Source organism: Ambystoma mexicanum, chromosome 12, assembly GCF_040938575.1.
Source record: "Ambystoma mexicanum isolate Mex_15411 chromosome 12, UKY_AmexF1_1, whole genome shotgun sequence".
Classification (NCBI taxonomy): Eukaryota; Metazoa; Chordata; class Amphibia; order Caudata; family Ambystomatidae; genus Ambystoma; species Ambystoma mexicanum.
Genome location: NC_090936.1, coordinates 11,148,100 through 11,172,503, shown reverse-complemented (window position 1 = coordinate 11,172,503; position 24,404 = coordinate 11,148,100).

Here is a 24,404-nt window from a genome sequence, read left to right as displayed (position 1 = left end):
CTCCTCTCTTGCACTCTACGCTTTGACTGGGTTCAGTGATATTATGACTGCCACTGTGATGAGGAAACACTCCTCTCTTGCACTCTACGGTTTGACTGGGTTCAGTGATCTTGTGACTGCCACTGTGACGAGGAAACACTCCTCTCTTGCACTCTACGGTTTGACTTGGTTCAGTCGTCTTGTGACTGCCACTGTGACGAGGAAACACTCCTCTCTTGCACTCTACGGTTTGACTCGGTTCAGTGGTCTTGTGACTGCCACTGTGACGAGGAAACACTCCTCTCTTGCACTCTACGGTTTGACTCGGTTCAGTGATCTTGTGACTGCCACTGTGACGGGGAAACACTCCTCTCTTGCACGCTACGGTTTGACTCGGTTCAGTGATCTTGTTACTGCCACTGTGACGAGGAAACACTCCTCTCTTGCACTCTACGGTTTGACTCGGTTCAGTGGTCTTGTGACTGCCACTGTGACGAGGAAACACTCCTCTCTTGCACTCTACGGTTTGACTCGGTTCAGTGGTCTTGTGACTGCCACTGTGACGAGGAAACACTCCTCTCTTGCACTCTACGGTTTGACTCGGTTCAGTGGTCTTGTGACTGCCACTGTGACGAGGAAACACTTCTCTCTTGCACTCTACGGTTTGACTCGGTTCAGTGGTCTTGTGACTGCCACTGTGACGAGGAAACACTCCTCTCTTACACTCTACGGTTTGACTCGGTTCAGTGATCTTGTGACTGCCACTGTGACGGGGAAACACTCCTCTCTTGCACTCTACGGTTTGACTCGGTTCAGTCGTCTTGTGACTGCCACTGTGACGAGGAAACACTCCTCTCTTGCACTCTACGGTTTGACTCGGTTCAGTGGTCTTATGACTGCCACTGTGACGAGAAAACACTCCTCTCTTGCACTCTACGGTTTGACTTGGTTCAGTGGTTCAGTGATCTTATGACTACCACTGGGATGAGGAAGTCCTCCTCGGATGCACACATCAGCTTGGATTGGGTCAGTGACCCTTAATGGCCAACTTGTAGGCCGCACTCTTCTCAAGGCTATAGGCCGAGACCTCTCCACTCTCCCCTCATGCCCACTGGTCCGCCCATTCTTCCCGATACCTGCTGGGAGCTGCTTGCATTGCGCCAGCTATTCCACGGGCTGGAGTTGGTCACATACCTTCTTCCGGCAGCCTTTGGTTCTTCGGTGGATCTGCGTCTCTTGGTTCCCTGTGGTCTCGGCAACATTGGTTGACACACAATCCACCACCCCCAGGAGGTCATGACACTGCCTCACCTTCTTCCACCTGCAGTTGGGTCTTTTGCTGCAGGACCCATCAGGGATGCCCTCTGCATTCTACTGGTACCCTCTGTCTTCTGGTCTTCGCCACTTCAGCATTCCCGTGCCTGACTGCTTCCTCCCCCACTGCTGCTCCGGAGCTGGCTTGACATTATAGCAAGTCCTTCTTCAGTTTTCAGAGAAAGTGGTTTCCTTGAAAAACCTGGAGGCCATTGTCAGTTTCAATGCAGTACTCTTCATGCCCCCACTAAGCTTACTCGTGTCAGTATTTAAATAAGGTGCACTCTTCATGCTTCGGATGATCTTCTCCATCTCAGTATGTTCAATGTAAAGCCTACTGAAGGTATTATAATAATTCATGGGCCTGTCACCACCATTGTTGTTTGGGAGGGGAAATGGGCCAAGGAATTTTGGCTGTATGACTGGTTTGGGGAGACTGGGAACCGGGTGGACGCCCTTGCCCCAGTAGAGGAGTCCCTTCTGATGAGGTCCTCCCACATATTGGTGCCCCTACATGGAAATTGGGTAGCCACCCCACCTCCCTAGTCTCATAGGAAAGGGATCCCCCATGGGGAGAAGTGACGACAGTTTAGTGAATCATCACAGCGAGCATTAGGATCAGTAAAATAGTCAACACTTGTGACAGCGCTAGCTGTGATGGTGACAAACCACTGGGAGGAGGGGGAAACTTGCAGGCATGGGTGTGAGCTCTGGGTCCTTGGCAAATCTAGTATTAGTAGTAATTGATTTATTTCGGTATTATACCATACAATCCACATTGGATTATAAAATGCATCCCATTTAAATAATACAAAACCAGTATGATACCTGCATTTCTTAACATTCCATAAGAACCCAGTTTAAAAAGAGACAGTTTCATAGCAAACTTAATGTCCGGAAAACTCTTAATCCGTGTATTTCCATCTTAGTCGCCATTTTTCTTCAGATATTGAAATTAGGCCCATCGCCCAGAGTTACTCGAGGGCACCATACATATCATTGAATAGCCTTGACTGGTGGTGCCAATTTTTGAGTTGTCAGGACGCTGCCACGCTCACACGGCACGCTGGCAGCGAGTCCCTATCTGTGGACGTTTCTGGTGCCCTGGAAGCTAGAAGCTTGCAGGACGCGTCGGATAGTCGCGCATTGACGTGCGTTACGCAGTACATGGCCACCCGGTTACATGCTTTCTTCTAACCGCGTGGTCAGGGACCGCATAACACATACCAGTGCCCGACTATAGGAAGAGCACGTTCAAGGAAGCCACAGCCCAAGAACAGTGTTCCTGCACCGGTCGTGGTTGCACACCCTCTGGTCTTCAGGTTAGTGTTAGTTCACGTATTTAGGCACTAGAGTTTGTTTACTCATATCCAAGGATCCAGTTCTGTGTATTGTTACGAGCAGTGGCGGATGTTCCGATAGTACTTCCTTCACCATTCCCTTATTCTTATTTCATATGACGCCGTTCCCGGTATTCACTGCTATATTGTTTCATTCCTTCTACAGCTCCTGTCCATCTAAGCCTGCTTACCAGGGGGGTGCAGTAGCACTACTGCCTTAGAGGAACCTCTCCATAGTGTTGTTCCCTGAGACTGTGGGTTAGTTCCTCTGGGTTAGGGAGCAGTAGTGTCTTCTTGGCCTCCGAGGGTCCATCCTTCGCTTTCCAGTCCAGGTTCTGACATTTGTATTGGTTGTAAAAAAGCCATCTTTGTCTCAGATGATAGGATAGAGGTCAGTAAATTAGAAAGTTAAGTACATCCTCTCTCCCAGTTTGGCACATCTTACAGCTGTCTGAGGTAGCCCCACTCCAGTTCCCTAAGGTTGAGGTCAGAGATATTGGGGGCAGCCCCAATTCCACATTTAGCTCAGCAACATATTAGGCCCCCACTCATGTCTCACCCATGTCCCCTTGCACCCCCACCCCCACAGCAGTGCGGGGCACCTGCCAGCAGGCCCCACTCATGTCCCCTTGCACCCCCACACCCCAGCACTGTCACCTGCCAGCAGGCCCCCACTCATGTCCCCTTGCCCCCCCAGCACTGAGGGGCACCTGCCAGCAGGCCCCCACTCATATCCCCTTGCACCCCCACCCCCCAGCACTGAGGGGCACCTGCCAGCAGGCCCCCACTCATGTCCCCTTGCACACCCACCCCCCAGCAGTGCGGGGCACCTGCCAGCAGGCCCCCACTCATGTCCCCTTGGACCACCACCTCCCAGCAATGCAGGGCACCTGCCAGCAGGCCCCCACTCATGTCCCCTTGCACACCCACCCCCCAGCAGTACGGGGAACCTGCCAGCAGGCCCCCACTCATGTCCCACTCATGTTTCTTGTACCCCCACCCCCCAGCAGTGTGGGGCACCTGCCAGCAGGCCCCACTCATGTCCCCTTGCACCCCCACACCCCAGCACTGAGGGTCACCTGCCAGCAGGCCCCCACTCATGTCCCCTTGCACCCCCAGCACTGAGGGGCACCTGCCAGCAGGCCCCCACTCATGTCCCCTTGCACCCCCACCCCCCAGCAGTGCGGGGCACCTGCCAGCAGACCCCCACTCATGTCCCACTCATGTCCCCTTGCACCCCCACCCCCCAGCAGTGCAGGGCACCTGCCAGCAGGCCCCCACTCATGTCCCCTTGCACACCCACCCCCCAGCAGTGTGGGGCACCTGCCAGCAGGCCCCCACTCATGTCCCACTCATGTCCCCGTGCAGCACCACCCCCCAGCAGTGCAGGGCACCTGCCAGCAGGCCCCCACTCATGTCCCACTCATGTCCCCCTGAACCCCCACCCCCCAGCAGTGCAGGGCACCCGCCAGCAGGCCCCCACTCATGTTCCCTTGCAGATCCACCCCCCAGCAGTGTGGGGCACCTGCCAACAGGCCCCCACTCATATCCCCTTGCACTCCCAGCACTGAGGGGCACCTGCCAGCAGGCCCGCACTCATGTCCCCTTGCACCCCCACCCCCCAGCAGTGCGGGGCACCTGCCAGCAGGCCCCCACTCATGTCCCCTTGCACCGCCAGCACTGAGGGGCACCTGCCAGCAGGCCCCCACACATGTCCCCTTGCACCCCCACCCCCCAGCACTGAGGGGCACCTGCCAGCAGGCCCCCACTCATGTCCCCTTGCACCCCCACCCCCCAGCAGTGCGGGGCACCTGCCAGCAGGCCCCCACTCATGTCCCACTCATGTCCCCTTGCACCCCCACCCCCCAGCACTGAGGGTCACCTGCCACCAGGCCCCCACTCCTGTCCCCTTGGACCCCCAGCACTGAGGGGCACCTGCCAGCAGGTCCCCACTCGTGTCCCCTTGCACCCCCACCCCCAGCAGTGCGGGGCACCTTCCAGCAGGCCCACACTCATGTCCCCTTGCACCCCCAGCACTGAGGGGCAGCTGCCAGCAGGCCCCCACTCATGTCCCCTTGCACCCCCACCCCCCAGCACTGTGGGGCACCTGCCAGCAGGCCCCCACTCATGTCCCCTTGCACACCCACCCCCCAGCAGTGCGGGGCACCTGTCAGCAGGCCCCCACTCATGTCCCCTTGCACCCCCACCCCCCAGCAGTGTGGGGCACCTGCCAGCAGGCCCCCACTCATGTCCCACTCATGTCCCCTTGCACCCCCACTCCCCAGCAGTGCAGGGCACCTGCCAGCAGGCCCCCACTCATGTCCCCTTGCACCCCCACCCCCCAGCACTGAGGGACACCTGCCAGCAGGCCCCCACTCATGTCCCCTTGCACACCCCCCCCAGCAGTGCGGGGCACCTGTCAACAGGCCCCGACACATGTCCCCTGTACCCCCACCCCCCAGCAGTACAGGGCACCTGCCAGCAGGCCCTGATACATGTCCCCAGCCAACACGTCATCACAATCTAGATCCCTGGTCCTTATGGCCAGCCTCCACATGCCAAAGACCCACCCAAGTATTGCATCCACCCACTCAGAAATGCCAGTTACATGACACAACCCCAATGGCAAGTATGTAAATGAAGACATGTCCCTCACACACACACAATGGGTGCAAGTGAATCTCAAAACCCATATCATGACATGCATGAAACCAATGAGATAATACCACACATCGAAGTTTGAAGAAAAAAATGTATTAAAAGCAACATGAATGGAATTATAATCAAACAAACGACAATGGGAATTAAAAAAGAAAAGCTGCATGTCTGTAAAATAATGAAAAACAACAAATCATAATCCAAAGGAAAGGTGTCCAAAGTCACAGTTCCGAAAATGAAATCCAAGGGAAAAACAAAAGTGAAAACCATTGATCCATGGGGAAGTCCAAACAAAAAAGTAGAATCCAACAGTCAACTATATACAGATGAACAATCCAGGGTCCATGATCCCAACTGAAGAAATGAAACCTATCAAAAACTCCTACCTAATAAAAAAAAACGATATACAAAAATGTGGTCCATTGTCCAAAAGGTCCAAAATAAAGAAAAAAACCAAAGGAAACCTAATACTAACTAAATAACTATTTACAAGGGCAGCGGGCAAGTCCAACGGCTCACATGTTGATGTTTCGGGCCATGGCATCATCGAACTCCTGCTCAATCTCCCGGAGGCGCTCCTCTTCCATGGCCCTGAGGGTTCGCAGGGACGATGACATCTGGAACTCCAGGTCCCTGCGAATGGCCTCGAGGCACTCGGCCCGCCTCAGGGCCCTACGCATGGAGTTCTCCGCCCTGACCATCGTGAGCCGTGCCTCTTCCGCCCGCTGCCGCTCCGCATCTATCGCATGGCCCAAACGCTGCCACACGGAAGACACTTCCCGTCCAGGGTCCTCATGCCCTCCGGCCGATGCCTGTCCCTCCGATGTTGAAGGCCCCGAGCCATCATGGCTCCCACCACGTTGCTGCTGCTGCTGTGCCGCTACCTGTGCCCTGACTCCTGCTGCCTGCACATCCTCCTCCAGCTGGGGTGCAGTTGTTGATGTGGCCACCCCTGCTGGACGTCCGACTCCCGACTGTGGCATGGATGTGTCCTCCACCAGCCTGGCCGCAGGGTCAGAGGCAGCTCCACAGGGCACCCAGGTGACACATGGGTGGGAAGATGGCACCGAGGACGACTGGCATATAGGGGGTTCAGTTGAGGAGGGGGTCGGAACAAGGTCCACAAAACGGAGGAATCCGGCCATGGTGAGCTGTCCCAGTGGGTCAACGCGGTCAACGAGCCATGCGAGAAGACGTGCAGTCTCCTCATGAAAAGACTGCAGGTCATCTCGCATGGCACATTGACGCAACGCCACCCCACCCAGGACAGGCTCAACCCGGTGCCAGATAGCCACATCCGCAGGGTGAGGAAGACCAGTTGGTGTGAGCCAATCCCCTCCCTGAGAATGGGTCTGGACGTAGGTATCCCTGCTGGTGCAAGATGATGCAGTCACAGGATCGGGGACAGGATTACACACAGGCACCTCCGCGGTGGCCTGTGCTGCCTCCTGTCCCTGCCCCTGCACTGCACCACTAGCACCAGTGGAATTCCCCACCTCCAGACCCCGTCTCTGTCCCTTGCACGGCCTCCTCCTCCACCAAACCCCCCACCAACCTGGATGACTCCGTGCCATCTTCCTCCGTTGGGCCCTGTGGGGTCTCAGCTGCCCCTTTGGCTGCCGAGGAGTCCAACTCCAACCTCCGCCTCTTGGACCTCCCCTCGGCAGCTGCGACCTGGGATGCGGCACCGGACTCCTCACTCCCCGACGAGATGACAACCTGGGAGGGGAGCCGGGCCTTGCGTCTCCGGCTGGCGGTGCGATCCCTGCCGCTGTGCTCCACAGCACCTTCTCCGCCCTCTTCATCAGTTGACGCTGCAGACAGGGAGAGATAGGAGACAGGCATCAGGGCACTGTACAATGGACTCATACACACATGACAGTTGTACATGAGTGGCATTGTCAAACTTCAGACATGGCATCACAATCCCCAACACACATGTCATTGCAACTCACACACATGATGTCAGAATGTACCAAAGTATCAACTGAAAAGGATACAATACTCAAAAGGATACAGGAGGTAGGGTCTTCCGGATCCCTGTTCACCCGATTTGATAGTCGTGAAGTCAACAAAGACCTTCCAAATGATACAACCCTCTGGCTGATAAAACAGGCAGAGCGATGGATCACTGGAAAGGGCGTGGGTAAGGAATAGTAACCCAGCCTAGGACAAATTAAAGTATCATGAGTAACTGTTCCAACCTGAGTATGATGAATTAGACAATGACAGGAATGATCACACTGACCTGTATCTCTGGGTAGAATAATCCAGAAGTCTCTTGATGGATTTGAAATGAAGAACAAACGACAGGGAAGGGAAAATTAGTAAGGGAGACTTATCCCGAACGGAACGAGGCTCACGCTAGATACGGGTTGAGTTCACCACAGGAAAGCGTCCAAAGTTCAGTTCAAAGTCACTTCCAATAATCCTTGAAAGGCTTCCTTCCCACTTTAGGGATCAATCCTTCTGTTAATTCCACAGATGCAGGAGTTAGAAGAAAATAGCGTTTGAAGACAACGTGCGCGTGTGGTTTTACACGCGGGCAGAATTCGCGCAGCCTTGGCCAGCCGCGTGTGAAGACAAAGAGCGCGTGTGGATTTTACACGCGGGCAGGATTCACGCAGCCTTGGCCAGCCGCGTGTGAAGACAAAGAGCGCGTGTGGATTTTACACGCGGGCAGGATTCACGCAGCCTTGGCCAGCCGCGTGTGTAGACGAAGAGCGCGTGTGGATTTTACACGCGGGCAGGATTCACGCAGCCTTGGCCAGCCGCGTGTGTAGACGAAGAGCGCGTGTGGATTTTACACGCGGGCAGGATTCACGCAGCCTTGGCCAGCCGCGTGTGTAGATAAAGAGCGCGTGTGGATTTTACACGCGAGCAGGATTCACGCAGCCTTGGCCAGCCGCGTGTGTAGACGAAGAGCGCGTGTGGATTTTACACGCGGGCAGGATTCACGCAGCCTTGGCCAGCCACGTGTGTAGACGAAGAGCGCGTGTGGATTTTACACGCGGGCAGGTTTTACGCAGCCTTAGCCAGGCGCGCTTGGAGACAGAGAACGCGTGTGAATTATCACGCGAAGGGATAGCTCCAGGAATCAGCGTGTGGCGGAACACACGCTATTGAAGGCCCAAAAGTAGCTGTAGGATTCCGCCAGGATGTAGATCAGAGGTCCAGCTACACAACGCCAATAGAGACGATCAGAAGCAGCGAGTGAAGTTACTACGCTGCTTAAATACGTAATACCGTAGTTCACGTGACGAAGCAAAAGTCACGTGAAGTTAGCGACGTGAAAAGTGCAAACGTCGTTTTCCCGGTAACGTATCGAATAGCCTCCATTTGGAGTAGAACGGTCTAGCTGTCCTACGAGCGTAGCGTCCAGCATGCATGACAGTGCCATCCCCCAAAGGGACAACCTCTCCCCTTCTTGTGTGAAAGCGCTTCAATAAAGCAGGAGCATGAATGTTGGAAAGAGGTTCCCAGGACCTATCTTCGGGACCATAGCCCTTCCAGTCCACCAGATAATATGGTCTACCAGAACGGAGTTTCATATCCAGTATGTCTTGTACCTCGTATTCATCAGAACCCCGCACAGAAATAGCAACAGGCCGTACAGGCAGTCTAGTAGTGTCAGAGAATGGCTTAATGAGCGAGACGTGGAATACAGGATGCACCCGCCATCGTTGTGGCAAAGCCAGACGTACAGCAGCAGGATTAAGAACATGGAGCACTACATACGGACCAATGTATCTAGGCAACAATTTCTTTTTGCCTGGAATCCTTAAGTTCTTAGTGGACAGCCAGACTTTCATCCCAGCCTTATAGACAGGTGCGGATACCCTATGAGCATCGGCATAGAACTTGTCACGTCGTTTAGCCTGCTCCAATTGCTGCTTCACCTTTCTTTGTAAACTCTTCAGATCACGAAGAGTACGGCCTGCAGCAGGCGTGTCCAGGGATAGACCGGAATCCAGAGGTATTGATCGGGGGTGTTGTCCATAGAGAGCATAGAACGGTGAAGTGCCTATGGCACTATGATAAGAGTTGTTATAGGCGAATTCAGCCGCCGGCAGTACCGTGAGCCAATCCGATTGGTATTGCAAACACAGACACCGCAGATATTGTTCCATAGTACAATTGACCCTTTCAGTCTGTCCGTCGGTTTGAGGATGATAAGCGCTGGACATTCTATCATCAATTAGTAATGCAGATGTTAAAGCTCTCCAAAAGCGTGACGCAAACTGCGAGCCCCTGTCAGTAATGACTACTGATGGTAGACCAAAGAAACGAAATATATGTTGGATGAATAGTTCAGCCAGAACAGTAGCAGTTGGTAAACCAATACAGGGAATAAACAGAGCCAATTTAGTGAAATAATCCACTACGACCCATAGGGTATCATATCCCTGATTTGGGGGGAGTTCTACCACAAAGTCCATAGATATCATGTCCCATGGTTTGTTAGGGACAGGCAGGGATTGGAGTAAGCCCACTGGTTTACCAGGAGTATTTTTACATTGGATACATACAGAACAAGAAGATACATAGTTTATAACATCTTTTGCCATGGATGGCCACCAGCACCACCTTTTGAGCAGGTCCAGTGTTTTCTTCCGTCCAGGATGGGCTGCAATCAAGGAATCATGATTCCATTTGAGGGCTTTATTCCGCATTGAAGGAGTTGGTAGATAAAGTACTCCTTGTGTGAAAGGTAAACCGTTATGCACGTCCAGATTCATATCCTGGACTACTTGTGGATTATTTTTTACCCACTCTTGTATATCGGTTTTTTGGGATGGTTGAACCGAACAACTACAAATCACATGATCTGCCAACAGTTGGATCTGTACTTGTTTTTCTTCCTGCGCCTCTTTACTCATACGGGACAAAGCGTCCGACTTAACATGTTCTCGGGCAGGACGATAGGTGACCCGGAAATCGTATTGGGCAAAAAAGACATGCCATCTGGCCTGACGGGCCGTAAGGCATTTCATGGATTTGAATGCTTGGAGATTTCTATGGTCAGAGTACACTAACACCTGTTGTTTGGCCCCAAGAAGATGATGACGCCATTCTCGGAAAGCATCTTTAATAGCCAGTAGTTCCCGCTCAGTAACGGTGTAGTTTCGTTCATATGAGGTGAGTTTACGAGAGAAGAAAGCCACTGGGTGTTCCTCCTTAGTTTCTGTGCAAACTTGTGAGAGCACTGCGCCAATAGCGACACTGGAGGCATCCGCTTCAACGATAAACTGGCGATCAGGATCCGGATGCTGAAGCACGGGTGCAGTGGTAAATGCTTCCTTTAGCTTTTCAAATGCTACTTGGGCATGTTGGTTCCAACAGAAAGGTGTTTTGGAACTAGTTAAAGCCGTCAAAGGAGCTACTGTTTTGGAAAAGGAATGGATAAATCTGCGATAGAAATTCGCAAAGCCCAAGAAAGACTGTAGTGACTTGACGTTATGTGGAATCGGCCAATTCAAGACGGCCTTTACCTTGGAACGACTCATTCGAGCACCTAGATTGGTAATGTCGTAACCAAGGAATTCCACTTCCTGTGAATGAAAGACACATTTTTCGGCTTTCACATAAAGATGGTTCTCCCTGAGTCTTTGTAGGACTGTAGAAACATGTCTGACGTGTTCCGATAAAGATGATGAGTAGATCAAAATGTCGTCCAGATAGACCACCACAAATTGGTCCATTATGTCTCTGAATATATCATTCATGAAGAATTGAAATGTGGCGGGAGCATTGCACAGACCAAAAGGCATCACCAAATATTCGTAAAGACCATACCGTGTCTTAAAAGCGGTCTTCCATTCGTCGCCTTCACGAATGCGAACCAAATTGTATGCACCTCGCAAGTCCAATTTGGTGAAATAACTGGAAGTGCCTAACTGATCCAACAGTACGTTTATTAATGGTAAGGGGTATTGGTTTTTGATGGTGATGTCATTAAGTGCCCTGTAATCAATACATGGTCTGAGGTCTCCCTCTTTCTTAGGAACAAAGAATAGAGGAGATGCAGCAGGAGATTGTGAGGGCCGTATAAAGCCCGTTGCTAGTGCTTTGTCAATGTATTCTTTTAACACGACATCTTCTTTAGGTGTTAAAGAATAAACACGGCCTGTAGGAATTTTGGCACCAGGAATCAATTCGATAGGACAGTCGTACTGTCGATGAGGAGGTAATTGTTCTGCCTGGCCTTTATCAAAGACATCAGCATAATCAGCGTATTCGCATGGTATGATATTGTCGCATTGATGTACAACGCTGATAATAGAATCCTCCACCATAGAGGCCAATATGTGTTGTTTATTTGACACCTCCTGACTGGTAAAGCAATGTTCATTGCAATGAGTCGAAGGATATTGGAGCGATCCCGAAACCCAGTCAACAGCAGGATTGTGAAGGGTTAACCATGCAAGACCAAGTATGATCTCGTACTGCGGAGCAGCAATAACATCGAAGATGATTTCTTCTGAATGGTTATTTGATAACGTCATCTGAACAGGTACCGTCTCCTGGGTTACCATACCAGAAATCAGAACAGAACCGTCCACGGTGTTCACCGTTTCAGGTCTTTTTTTGTTTACAAGGGGTAAGGAACGGTTCTTGGCATAAGTGATGTCTATATAATTGCTGGTGGCTCCAGAATCAACCATGGCCTTGGAAACCACTTCTCGCTCCTCACAATGCAACGTCACCTGAACTATTACAGGCGCATGTTTAGGAATGGTACTGGAGTCCGATGAAACACTCGACATAGGGACTCCTGCTAATGTCGAGTTTTGGCGTTTCCCGCATGCTTGATGGGTTTTTTAGGACATGTTGCCAACAAATGCTCGGAAGAACCACAGTACATACATAAGTGGTTTTTTCTTCGTTTCTCCCGTTCTGCATTGGACAATCGGCCTCTCACGGCGCCTATCTGCATGGGTTCAGGGTCGTTAGAGATGACTGCTGGTGTCTCTGACCGCCCCGAGACCGGCATGAAGGGCTTTTTCTCTCCCTTTCGAGCATTCCTTCGGGCGTCGATTTGTAGAACCAAATCGAGAAGCTCTGGGAAACCCGTAGGAACCACAGGAACTGTAGATAAGGCGTCTTTCAGTTCTTCAGAAAGACCCTTGTAGAAAACAGCCGTTTTCTTGCTGTCAGGCCATTGGGTTTCCGCCGTCAGTTGATTGAACCGGGCAACGTAAGACATAAGGGGTTGGCTGCCCTGTTGTAGGTTAAGCAACTCTAAATCGGTGGCTTGAGTAGAGTAACGCATGTCAAAGACTTTACTCATAGCAGTCAAGAGATCGTCACAATCGTACAACAAAGGGCTATTAGTTTCCAACAAAGGGTTAGCCCAAGCAGCGGCTGTGCCCCCTAAATGGGAAAGCACGAAGGCTGCTTTTGTGGTTAGATCAGGAAAAGATGTAGGGCGGCAAAGAAAATGGAGCCGGCACTGATTTACAAAGGTTCTGTAGGCTTTGGGATCACCCGTGAACCTTTCCGGAGGGGCCAAGGGAAACTGAGTGGGCATAACCACATTAATAGTTTCCTGTGGGGGTGCCGTACTCCCCGATCCGGATGCAGTAGCCATCGGCGCCTGTGCTCCCTGAGGACTACCATGTAGGGCGTCTTGCATAACGTCCATACGGTGCCGTAACATGTCCTGTGCAGTAACCATTTCATTTCTCAAATCGGTGATCAACTGTGTCAAAACAGTTAAAGGATCCGTACCCTCCATGGCTTCTGATTCTGTCAGAATGTACCAAAGTATCAACTGAAAAGGATACAATACTCAAAAGGATACAGGAGGTAGGGTCTTCCGGATCCCTGTTCACCCGATTTGATAGTCGTGAAGTCAACAAAGACCTTCCAAATGATACAACCCTCTGGCTGATAAAACAGGCAGAGCGATGGATCACTGGAAAGGGCGTGGGTAAGGAATAGTAACCCAGCCTAGGACAAATTAAAGTATCATGAGTAACTGTTCCAACCTGAGTATGATGAATTAGACAATGACAGGAATGATCACACTGACCTGTATCTCTGGGTAGAATAATCCAGAAGTCTCTTGATGGATTTGAAATGAAGAACAAACGACAGGGAAGGGAAAATTAGTAAGGGAGACTTATCCCGAACGGAACGAGGCTCACGCTAAATACGGGTTGAGTTCACCACAGGAAAGCGTCCAAAGTTCAGTTCAAAGTCACTTCCAATAATCCTTGAAAGGCTTCCTTCCCACTTTAGGGATCAATCCTTCTGTTAATTCCACAGATGCAGGAGTTAGAAGAAAATAGCGTTTGAAGACAACGTGCGCATGTGGTTTTACACGCGGGCAGAATTCGCGCAGCCTTGGCCAGCCGCGTGTGAAGACAAAGAGCGCGTGTGGATTTTACACGCGGGCAGGATTCACGCAGCCTTGGCCAGCCGCGTGTGAAGACAAAGAGCGCGTGTGGATTTTACACGCGGGCAGGATTCACGCAGCCTTGGCCAGCCGCGTGTGTAGACGAAGAGCGCGTGTGGATTTTACACGCGGGCAGGATTCACGCAGCCTTGGCCAGCCGCGTGTGTAGACGAAGAGCGCGTGTGGATTTTACACGCGGGCAGGATTCACGCAGCCTTGGCCAGCCGCGTGTGTAGCGCGTGTGGATTTTACACGCGAGCAGGATTCACGCAGCCTTGGCCAGCCGCGTGTGTAGACGAAGAGCGCGTGTGGATTTTACACGCGGGCAGGATTCACGCAGCCTTGGCCAGCCGCGTGTGTAGACGAAGAGCGCGTGTGGATTTTACACGCGGGCAGGATTCACGCAGCCTTGGCCAGCCGCGTGTGTAGACGAAGAGCGCGTGTGGATTTTACACGCGGGCAGGATTCACGCAGCCTTGGCCAGCCGCGTGTGTAGCGCGTGTGGATTTTACACGCGAGCAGGATTCACGCAGCCTTGGCCAGCCGCGTGTGTAGACGAAGAGCGCGTGTGGATTTTACACGCGGGCAGGATTCACGCAGCCTTGGCCAGCCGCGTGTGTAGACGAAGAGCGCGTGTGGATTTTACACGCGGGCAGGTTTTACGCAGCCTTAGCCAGGCGCGCTTGGAGACAGAGAACGCGTGTGAATTATCACGCGAAGGGATAGCTCCAGGAATCAGCGTGTGGCGGAACACACGCTATCGAAGGCCCAAAAGTAGCTGTAGGATTCCGCCAGGATGTAGATCAGAGGTCCAGCTACACAACGCCAATAGAGACGATCAGAAGCAGCGAGTGAAGTTACTACGCTGCTTAAATACGTAATACCGTAGTTCACGTGACGAAGCAAAAGTCACGTGAAGTTAGCGACGTGAAAAGTGCAAACGTCGTTTTCCCGGTAACGTATCGAATAGCCTCCATTTGGAGTAGAACGGTCTAGCTGTCCTACGAGCGTAGCGTCCAGCATGCATGACACATGAGCTATTCCACAGCCACATTGCAACAGCCAGCACCAGGCATACACATACATACAGCATGAGCAGCCAAAGGTGAGCCAGACATCACATGAAACACAGGGAGTGCACTAGACATGCACGCACGCCACCACAATTACATGCATGTGTACACCTCCGCCAACTGTCGCAGTGATGAGATTGGCATCCATGTCACATATGGCAATCAGTCTTCTACATATCAGTCTGACATGCATGCATGTTGCATCACTGTTGCACCCATGTCAAATACACACACATGCACATGTACACGGTGCAGATACATGCAGCTGGAACCAACATCCATGTGTGACACCACAACTATGCCAACTTACATACACAGTAATCAAAACATGTGTGCTCACACATCTGCATTTGGCCTGCATGCTTACCCACACATACACCATCCATGTGTCTCACACATGAAAGGACGTGCATGTGTCAGCCTCACAGCCCTGTACATACACATCCATACATGGCCCTACAAAACCACATGTACAGCCTGCACACTACTGGCACACTACCACACGCACAGCTTCCAATCAGTATGCATATACACTTACCGCTCGACTCCAGACGGGTCTGCCTCTCAAGGACCTGGACGTGGAGCGCTGGGTGTATGCGTTCCAGGATCCTCATCTGATGTTCCGACAGGTGGCCACGGCGCCCCTTGGCATCCGCTGCCTTCAAGAGGCGCCAGGCCCTGTTGAGGGTCCTGGACCTGAAGTCCTCCCAGCGCTTCTTGACTTGTTGGAAGTCGCGGACTGCCACCCCCTCCGCGTTGATGGCAGTCATGATGTCCGTCCAGATCCGAGTCCGTCCTTCCTTGTCGGCGGCCGACCTTCCGAAGAGGGCATCATACTGCCCCAGGACTTGCTCCACCAGGACACCAACTTCGGTGGCAGTGAAGCTGGTGGCCCTCTGCCTCTCTGGCTGGGGGTTGCCAGTGATGCCAGATGGTGTAGTGCCCGACATGGCAACCCCAGAGGCATGTGTGGGTGGGCAACTGGGTCCTGGGTTCTGGGGCTGGGCTGTTGTTGTGCGTTGGAAGTCGTGGAGATATAAGAGACCTCCGTCCCCAAGTGCCGCGCAGGGAGAAACTTAATACACTCCCTAGGCGACCTTTGAGGCCACAGGTGGAGAAGATCCGACGTCTGAACCGAAGTGTTAGGAACCCCAAGGCGGCTGTGAAAGAAAGCAATGGTTACAATCCAAGCAAGCAGGGCACAACGAGTAACATAGATAAAAGAACCCTCAGGGTCTTACCGGGGATGGAAAGGATGCAGGACCTGGAAGGCTCCAGGACTCACTCAGGCAACGGACCGGATAGGACCAGAGGTAGTTTGTTGGTCTCCACCTGGAGAGTGTAGTACCGGAGGATCCCCACAACTGGATGGTAAGCGTCACCAGTGAGATCTGGCCCAGCGTGCAGCGAGGTGATATGGGGAATCCAATAGAAGTCCGTTGGCAGAATCAAGGAAGGGTCTAAAGCCAGGAGAGCCGTCCGAAGGAAGAACAAAGAACAAGATCCAGAGGGAGTCCGTGAGGCAGTCCGAGGTCAAAGTATCGTGTTAAACTGGGGAGCCGATGTCGCCGTAACCAGAACGTGATCCGTAGGAAGTCCGATATACAAGAGCAAGGTTTCAAGAAGCCGGGTACGTAGCACAAGAAAGTTCGCCAAACAAGGTCTCCGATGAAGTCAGCTGTGAAGCGCGGAGTACCGGTATTGCCTGGCTTAAATGCGTTCACTTCCTGGTCACGTGATGATGACTGGAGTCACGTGACCGGGTCAACCCGGTACGAGGAATTGAGCGGCTACCTAATCTCCATGGCAACTGCCAATGGAGAAACGGCCGCAAGCGCGACTGAACAGCGTGCGGCGATTGCTTTGCCAGCGCGCTAGCCGCACCGGGTTGCCTGTGAGAGCCCTGGGGGACATGTGGAGGGGAGTGAGTTCTGGATAATGGGGCCTGGCCTGAGACATGAACCGAGGACGTGACAGAGCCCCTCCCCAAAGGCCCACGACCACGTGGGCACGAGGGATGCTCCCGGTGAAACTGTGCAACCAGCCGGGGGGCTTGGACATCCGAGGCAGTGACCCAGGAACGTTCCTCCGGACCATAACCCAACCAATCGACCAGGTATTGCAGGCGACCCCTAAGGAAACGGGAACTCAGTATTCCCGAGACCTCGAAAACATCAGGCACCCCCAGGGAAACAGGGGCTGGAGAGGGGCGGAGACGGGTCGAGGAGGGACAGGGTTTGAGAAGGGAGGTATGAAAAACAGGATGAACCCGCCAAGAAGAAGGGAGTACCAGGCGATAGGCCACAGGGTTGATGACTCGCGAAACAACATAAGGACCCACGAAGCGGGGCATCAACTTGCGACAACCTTTCAGGTGGAGATGACGGGAGGACAACCAAACCCGGGAACCAACAGGATATAAGGGCGCCACAGTACGCCTAGCGTCAGAGGAGGTCTTCATGGAAGCCTGTGCTTCTTGCAGATGGACAAGGACCCGGGCATGAAGGGACGTCATATCCCGAATACAGGTGGCGGCGGCCGGGTTGTCAGAGGGCGTTATGGCAGGGACAGGGAGAAACCGGGGATGCTGGCCATACATGGCATAGAACGGAGAGAAACCAGTGGAAGAGTGTGTAGCGTTATTGTAGGCAAATTCCGCATAACGGATGTTTTGTAACCAGGTTGTCTGCTGCTGTAACATCAGACAACGTAGGTACTGCTCCATAGACTGGTTGGTTCTTTCCGTCTGCCCATCGGTTTCCGGGTGGTAGGCGGAGGAAAAACGCGCATCGATACCTAGCAAAGCGGTCAATGCACGCCAGAACCGGGAGGTGAATTGAGAACCACGATCGGATACCAGGACAGACGGAAGGCCATAAAGGCAGAAAACGGAGTCAAAGAACAATTTGGCCAAGGCAGGGGCAGAAGGGACACCATGACAGGGGATAAAGCGAGCCATTTTTGTGAAGACATCTACTACCACCCATACGGTGTCATAACCCTTGATCCTGGGTAAATCGGTCACGAAGTCCATGCTCAGGGTGTGCCAGGGCTTAGGGGGCACGGGTAACGGGCGTAAAAGTCCCAACGGACGGCCCCTACGATGCTTGCCCTGCGCACAGACTGAACACGAAGCAACGTAACAGCCCACATCCCGTCTCATGGAGGGCCACCAGCACCAGCGCTTTAGGAGATCCAAGGTGCGGGCCTGGCCCGGATGACCATTGATCGGGGCATCATGTGACCACTCCAGGGCCAGGTTTCTGGTATTAGCGGTAGGGAGAACCAAACGGTCCTGTACATATGGTAAACCGTTATGGAAGGAGGGGTCCCATTCTGACAAGTGATCGGGATGGTTTTTTACCCAAGAACGGATCTCCTCGAGCAGAGGCAGAGGAGGAGTACAAGTACAAACAACATGTCCCCTGGGCAAAAGTGTGTCAGGATATACAGGCAACGAAACCCCCCCAGGGGAGCGAGACAAAGCGTCTGCCTTGCTATGCTCAGAACCAGAGCGGTGTTTGATTTGGAAATTGAAAGCGGCGAAGAATAGGTGCCATCTGACCTGCCTACTGTTCACGCATTTCAAGGCTGCTAGGTCCTGTAAGTTCCTGTGGTCGGTGTATACCGTGACCATGTGTTTGGCCCCCAATAGATGATGACGCCAGGTGCGAAAAGCGTCCATCACCGCCAGTAACTCCTTTTCTGTTACAGTGTAATGGGTTTCTGCAGGATTAAATTTACGCGAGTGAAAAGCCACAGGATGAAGCCGACCCGTATTGGGGCATGCTTGGGATAGGATAGCTCCCAATGCGAAGGAAGAGGCGTCAGCCTCAACTATGTACGGCTGGTCAGGGTCGGGGTGTTGTAACACTGGGGCAGTGGTGAAGGCGTCCTTTAATGCGTCAAAAGCCTGCTGGTGTAACGTCTCCCATTTGAACGGGACAAGAGGACTGGTAAGGGAAGTGAGAGGAGACACTAAAGAAGAGAACCCAGAAATAAAGCGCCGATAATAATTGGCGAAACCCAAGAATGATTGTAGGGATTTCAGGGTTTTTGGCGTTGGCCAATCAAGGACCGCTCGTACTTTGGCACGATTCATGGCCAACCCACCAGGTGTAATGTTGAACCCCAAAAACTCCACGTTAGCTACATGGAACAAACATTTATCGGGTTTCACAAATAACGAGTGGAGTCGCAGCCGGGACAACACTTCTAGTACGTGTTGGACGTGTTCCTTCAATGTGTGCGAAAAAATGAGAATGTCATCAAGGTACACCACCACATAATTATCCAAGATGTCCGAGAAGATGTCGTTCATGAAGTGTTGAAAGCTGGCTGGGGCGTTGCATAGGCCAAAGGGCATAACTGTATATTCATAAAGGCCATACCGCGTACAGAAGGCGGTTTTCCACTCGTCTCCCTTTCGGATGCGGACGAGATTATAGGCCCCCCGCAAGTCCAACTTGGTATACACGGAAGCATGGGTTAACCGGTCTAGGAGGGGAGAGATGAGTGGAATCGGGTACCGGTTCTTGATAGTGATGGCATTAAGTCGACGATAATCCACACAGGGGCGGAGATCGCCCTCTTTTTTGGGCACAAAAAATATGGGGCTAGCCGCAGAGGACCTAGATGGTCGTATGTGACCTAAGTGCAGCGCCTTATCAATGTACCTTTTAAGCGTCAATTCTTCCGAGGCGGATAGGGAATAAATGCGGCCCGAAGGTACTTCGGTCCCGGGAACCAGGTCGATCGGGCAATCATATGGGCGGTGAGGAGGGAGTACTTCGGAGGAGCCCTGATCGAATAACATGCTGTACTCCCGATACTCCTCAGGAATGTGACCAGATACTAGACCCACTATGTGAGAGGCAGGGGGAACATCATCGTCCAGGATTGATAAATGGGCAACTGCCCCAAGAGCCAATGCCGGTGTGTCAGTCTCTGAGTCTGTAGGAAGACAGAAATTCTGGCAGAGCTCGGATTCGAAATATATCTGCCCTGTTCCCCAGTCGATATGAGGGTTGTGCTCTCGCAACCATGGTATGCCTACGATGATACCGAACTGGGGCGTGGATATCAGATCGAAATGGAGGGTTTCTTTATGGGTTGATTGGATGGTCAGGATAAGGGGACCTGTCTGTTGTTTGATGGGACCAGAAACAAGCTCAGACCCGTCAACAGTTTGAACCGGTTCGGGTCGGAGTTTGTTGAGCAAAGGCAGATTCAGAGTCTGGGCTAGGGTGATATCGATATAGTTCCCGGAGGCCCCAGAATCTATGGTGATCTGTACGGGATGAAGGATACCAGGGGCAGGCTGTATGGTAGCTTCTACCTGGATGGGCCTGATTCGACCAAACGATGGAGTGGGACTCGGGGAAGGGCATGGAGAACTCGATCCTACCCCCGTATCTAGGATCGAGCTATGCGAATATCCGGTTTCTTGGATTTGGGTTTTCGAGGACACTCCCTGATTAAATGCCCCCCCAGTCCACAGTAAAAGCAGGCGTTCTCAGCCCTCCTGCGCTCCCTTTCCCTAGAAGTGATGGGACTCCTAATACCCCCTATCTGCATGGGCTCAATGGTGGATTCGGGGCAAGACGATGAGGAGGCAGAGCCGGAGGAGTGAAGGTAGCCGGCCTCAGCCCTACGTTCAGAGCGTCGTGCGTCCACTTGGAGTGCCAGATCCACCAAAGCCGGGAACAGGACAGGTAAGGATGGAACCATGGCCAGAGCGTCCTTCATAGTGTTGTTTAGCCCCCTATAGAATACTACCGATTTTTTGCTTTCGGGCCATGAGGTCTCAGCTGCTAGCTGATTGAACCGAGTGATGTATTCAATTAGGGAGCTCTTATCCTGTGACAAATCCAGTAATTCCAGATCATGGGACTGTGCTCTGTATCTGGTGTCAAACACCCTGGACATTTCCGTTATTAACAGATCAAAATCATAGAGGGCAGGATGATTGTTTTCTAGCAGCGGGTTTGCCCAAGCAGCAGCCGTGCCAGCTAGGTGAGATAGAGTAAATGCTGCCTTGGTGGTGGGGTCAGGGAAAGCAAGGGGTCGACACAAGAAGTGTAATTTACACTGGTTGAGGAAGGTTCTAAATTTCCTCGGGTCCCCCTGGAATTTCTCAGGGGCAGCCAAAGGAAAGGGAGAGGGCAGAACTAATGGAACAGGAGCCGGGAGTGGTTGTGCAAGGGGTACAGAAACTGGGGGGGTGTCCACCAGTTCTGGGTCTGCGGGCAAGGGGTGCTGGGCGCTCTGCAATAGGTCGAGACGCTGATGGATGGTTGTATTAGCAGCAACCATGTCGGCCCGTAGTACCGTAATTGCCTGGATTATAGCAGCCAGGGGGTCTTCAGCTGCGCCCTCCATATCTCACACGACCAGGCTTCACAGTCTGTTGTGCGTTGGAAGTCGTGGAGATATAAGAGACCTCCGTCCCCAAGTGCCGCGCAGGGAGAAACTTAATACACTCCCTAGGCGACCTTTGAGGCCACAGGTGGAGAAGATCCGACGTCTGAACCGAAGTGTTAGGAACCCCAAGGCGGCTGTGAAAGAAAGCAATGGTTACAATCCAAGCAAGCAGGGCACAACGAGTAACATAGATAAAAGAACCCTCAGGGTCTTACCGGGGATGGAAAGGATGCAGGACCTGGAAGGCTCCAGGACTCACTCAGGCAACGGACCGGATAGGACCAGAGGTAGTTTGTTGGTCTCCACCTGGAGAGTGTAGTACCGGAGGATCCCCACAACTGGATGGTAAGCGTCACCAGTGAGATCTGGCCCAGCGTGCAGCGAGGTGATATGGGGAATCCAATAGAAGTCCGTTGGCAGAATCAAGGAAGGGTCTAAAGCCAGGAGAGCCGTCCGAAGGAAGAACAAAGAACAAGATCCAGAGGGAGTCCGTGAGGCAGTCCGAGGTCAAAGTATCGTGTTAAACTGGGGAGCCGATGTCGCCGTAACCAGAACGTGATCCGTAGGAAGTCCGATATACAAGAGCAAGGTTTCAAGAAGCCGGGTACGTAGCACAAGAAAGTTCGCCAAACAAGGTCTCCGATGAAGTCAGCTGTGAAGCGCGGAGTACCGGTATTGCCTGGCTTAAATGCGTTCACTTCCTGGTCACGTGATGATGACTGGAGTCACGTGACCGGGTCAACCCGGTACGAGGAATTGAGCGGCTACCTAATCTCCATGGCAACTGCCAATGGAGAAACGGCCGCAAGCGCGACTGAACAGCGTGCGGCGATTGCTTTGCCAGCGCGCTAGCCGCACCGGGTTGCCTGTGAGAGCCCTGGGGGACATGTGGAGGGGAGTGAGTTCTGGATAATGGGGCCTGGCCTGAGACATGAACCGAGGACGTGACAGCTGTGGAGCGATGGAATAGCAGTCGGGAGTCTTCGGTTCCAGCAGGGGTGGTCACAGCAACAGCACCCCGGGTTGACGTGCAGGCGGCAAATGGCAGGGCACGTGGGCAGCAGACAATCAGGCAGCAGCAGATGGCAGGTGGGAGCGTGCTCGGGGCTCTGGGGGGCAGTAATTTCGGCCTTCTGGGCAGGAGCGTGGTCTTTCGTGTGCGTACGCGTGGCCAGCTTGATACGGAGTGATTTGGCACGTGAAAATCTAGCACGTCAGCATGTAATTTGAGGAAAGGCCCTTAGCGCGTAAGCGCATCAGCACGCGTACGCGATTTCATTGGAAGAAAGGCCCTTAGCACGTAAGCGCGTCTGTGACGTGCCCGCGCGGGTGTTTCCCTGAACCCGGGTGCATGTTACACGTCCAAGAACTGCACGTCCGAGTGTCAGCTCGTGTAATTGGAGGTTAGGGCCTTAGCGGGTTTACGCGGAAGTGACGTTGGACGTGTGGGCCGGTTCAAAAGGTGCGTGTAGGACGTCATTTCCTTGTACGTGCTTTCACGGAGAGCGAGTGGGTGAATTCTGTACTTCTTGTTGGTTCACACGCGATTTACTTCACAGCGTTTCTAGTTCGTACTCCCTGTTACCTCTGACAGCTTTTTTCTGATTTTCTGTTGGGCCTGTTTCCTCAAACAGTGTTCACTTCTTCTTTTGTCCTGTCTCCTCAGACAGTTTACAATTCTTCTTTTGGCGGGGGTGTTGCCAACGCGCACACGTGCGTATTTTTCACGCTCATTTTCCAGGCAGACGGTGAGTCGTGCACGTATTTACCAACTGTGCTTGCCCCATGTGTCGCGTACCCCTTCAGAGGTCATTGTAGGCTGCGTGTAACACGCGTACATTCATTTTTGTGTTTCTGGGTGCCACAGTGTTGTGCGGGTTCATTTTTCCACGCACGTGGTCTACGAGGGGTTGCGTGCACGTTATTTTCTGGTTTTGGGGTGCCTGTGCGTTGCGTGACCCGTCATCTTTCCCCAGGGGTCACATACAGCCTTGCTAGAGAACTAGGGTCCGAATTCCATCTAGTACCGTACCCCTTTGACCCCCAATTGCCCAGGACAATAGTTTACTGCAACTCCCATACGCACAACAACATCAGTGCCATGGTTGGGAGGCGACCAAGCGGTAAGGGTGGCAAAGGTGGCCGAGCCTGAAGAGGTGGCCGTGGTGGGTGCAGTAGGGGACGTGGCCGGGATTTGCAGGGCACCCTCAGCCCCCCATGTGTGGAGGACCAGTCAGGGACACCCATGCCCCCCCATAGTTGAGGGAAACGTGGTTGACACCATCTCTGCTCAGCCCTTGTTGGACCGGCCCATTGTGGCACCTGACATGGCAGAGGGTGACTCCCAGGCTGACTTCCAGGTCGCCAAGTCTAGGCCATGTGTGGCGGTGCAAGTTGGTGTCACCAGGCCACGTGGATCAGGGGCAGCTATGTCATCTGCTTCGCCGAGTAGGCAGGGTGGGGAGGCTGCAGGGGCAGCTGCAGCTCCATCCACCCCAGCTCTGACTCTCCCAGCCAGGGCAGTGTTGGTCCCAGTCCATCTTGCTAACGTTCCCCCTGACTACGTAACACTTCAGCCAATGCCTGCACCATGTCCCATGCTCAGTGTGCATTCCCACACTCCAACTAGCCAGTCCACTGGTGCTCCTGCCCCTAGTGGCCAGAGCGGCGTAGGCCACTCAGGATCCCCACCACCTTCCAAAAAAAAGAGGAAGAGTGCTTGTCCACTACAGGCTGATACCCCAGACACGGCTACACAGTCCGGCACGCAAAGGAAGCCTAGCTTCAATGATGCCGAACGTGATGCACTTGTGCAGTATGTGTCCGCACATGACAGTGAAATGTTGATCACTTCAGGGTGCAAGACCACACCTGCTTAACGTCAGGCACACTGGCAGACCGTCGCGGACATCATAAGTTCCCTTGGATTAGTGAGGCGCACAGCTGGTGAGTGCTACAAGCGCTGGAATGACCTTAAGCGCAGGGCTAAGAAAAAGCTGGCCTCAAGTCATGCCGCTACTCTGGTGACTGGAGATGGGTCTCCACAAGAGGACATTGAACTCACTGTACATGAGTCTGTTGCTGGGACCTACGTCACAGAGGAACAGATCCAAGGCGTGGGAGAACTGCCAGATTAGGAGGCATTGTCCAGTGAGTGCACATGCATGTGTGTGTGATCCATGTGTATGTTGTGTGGGTGAGGGGTTCTGATTGAGT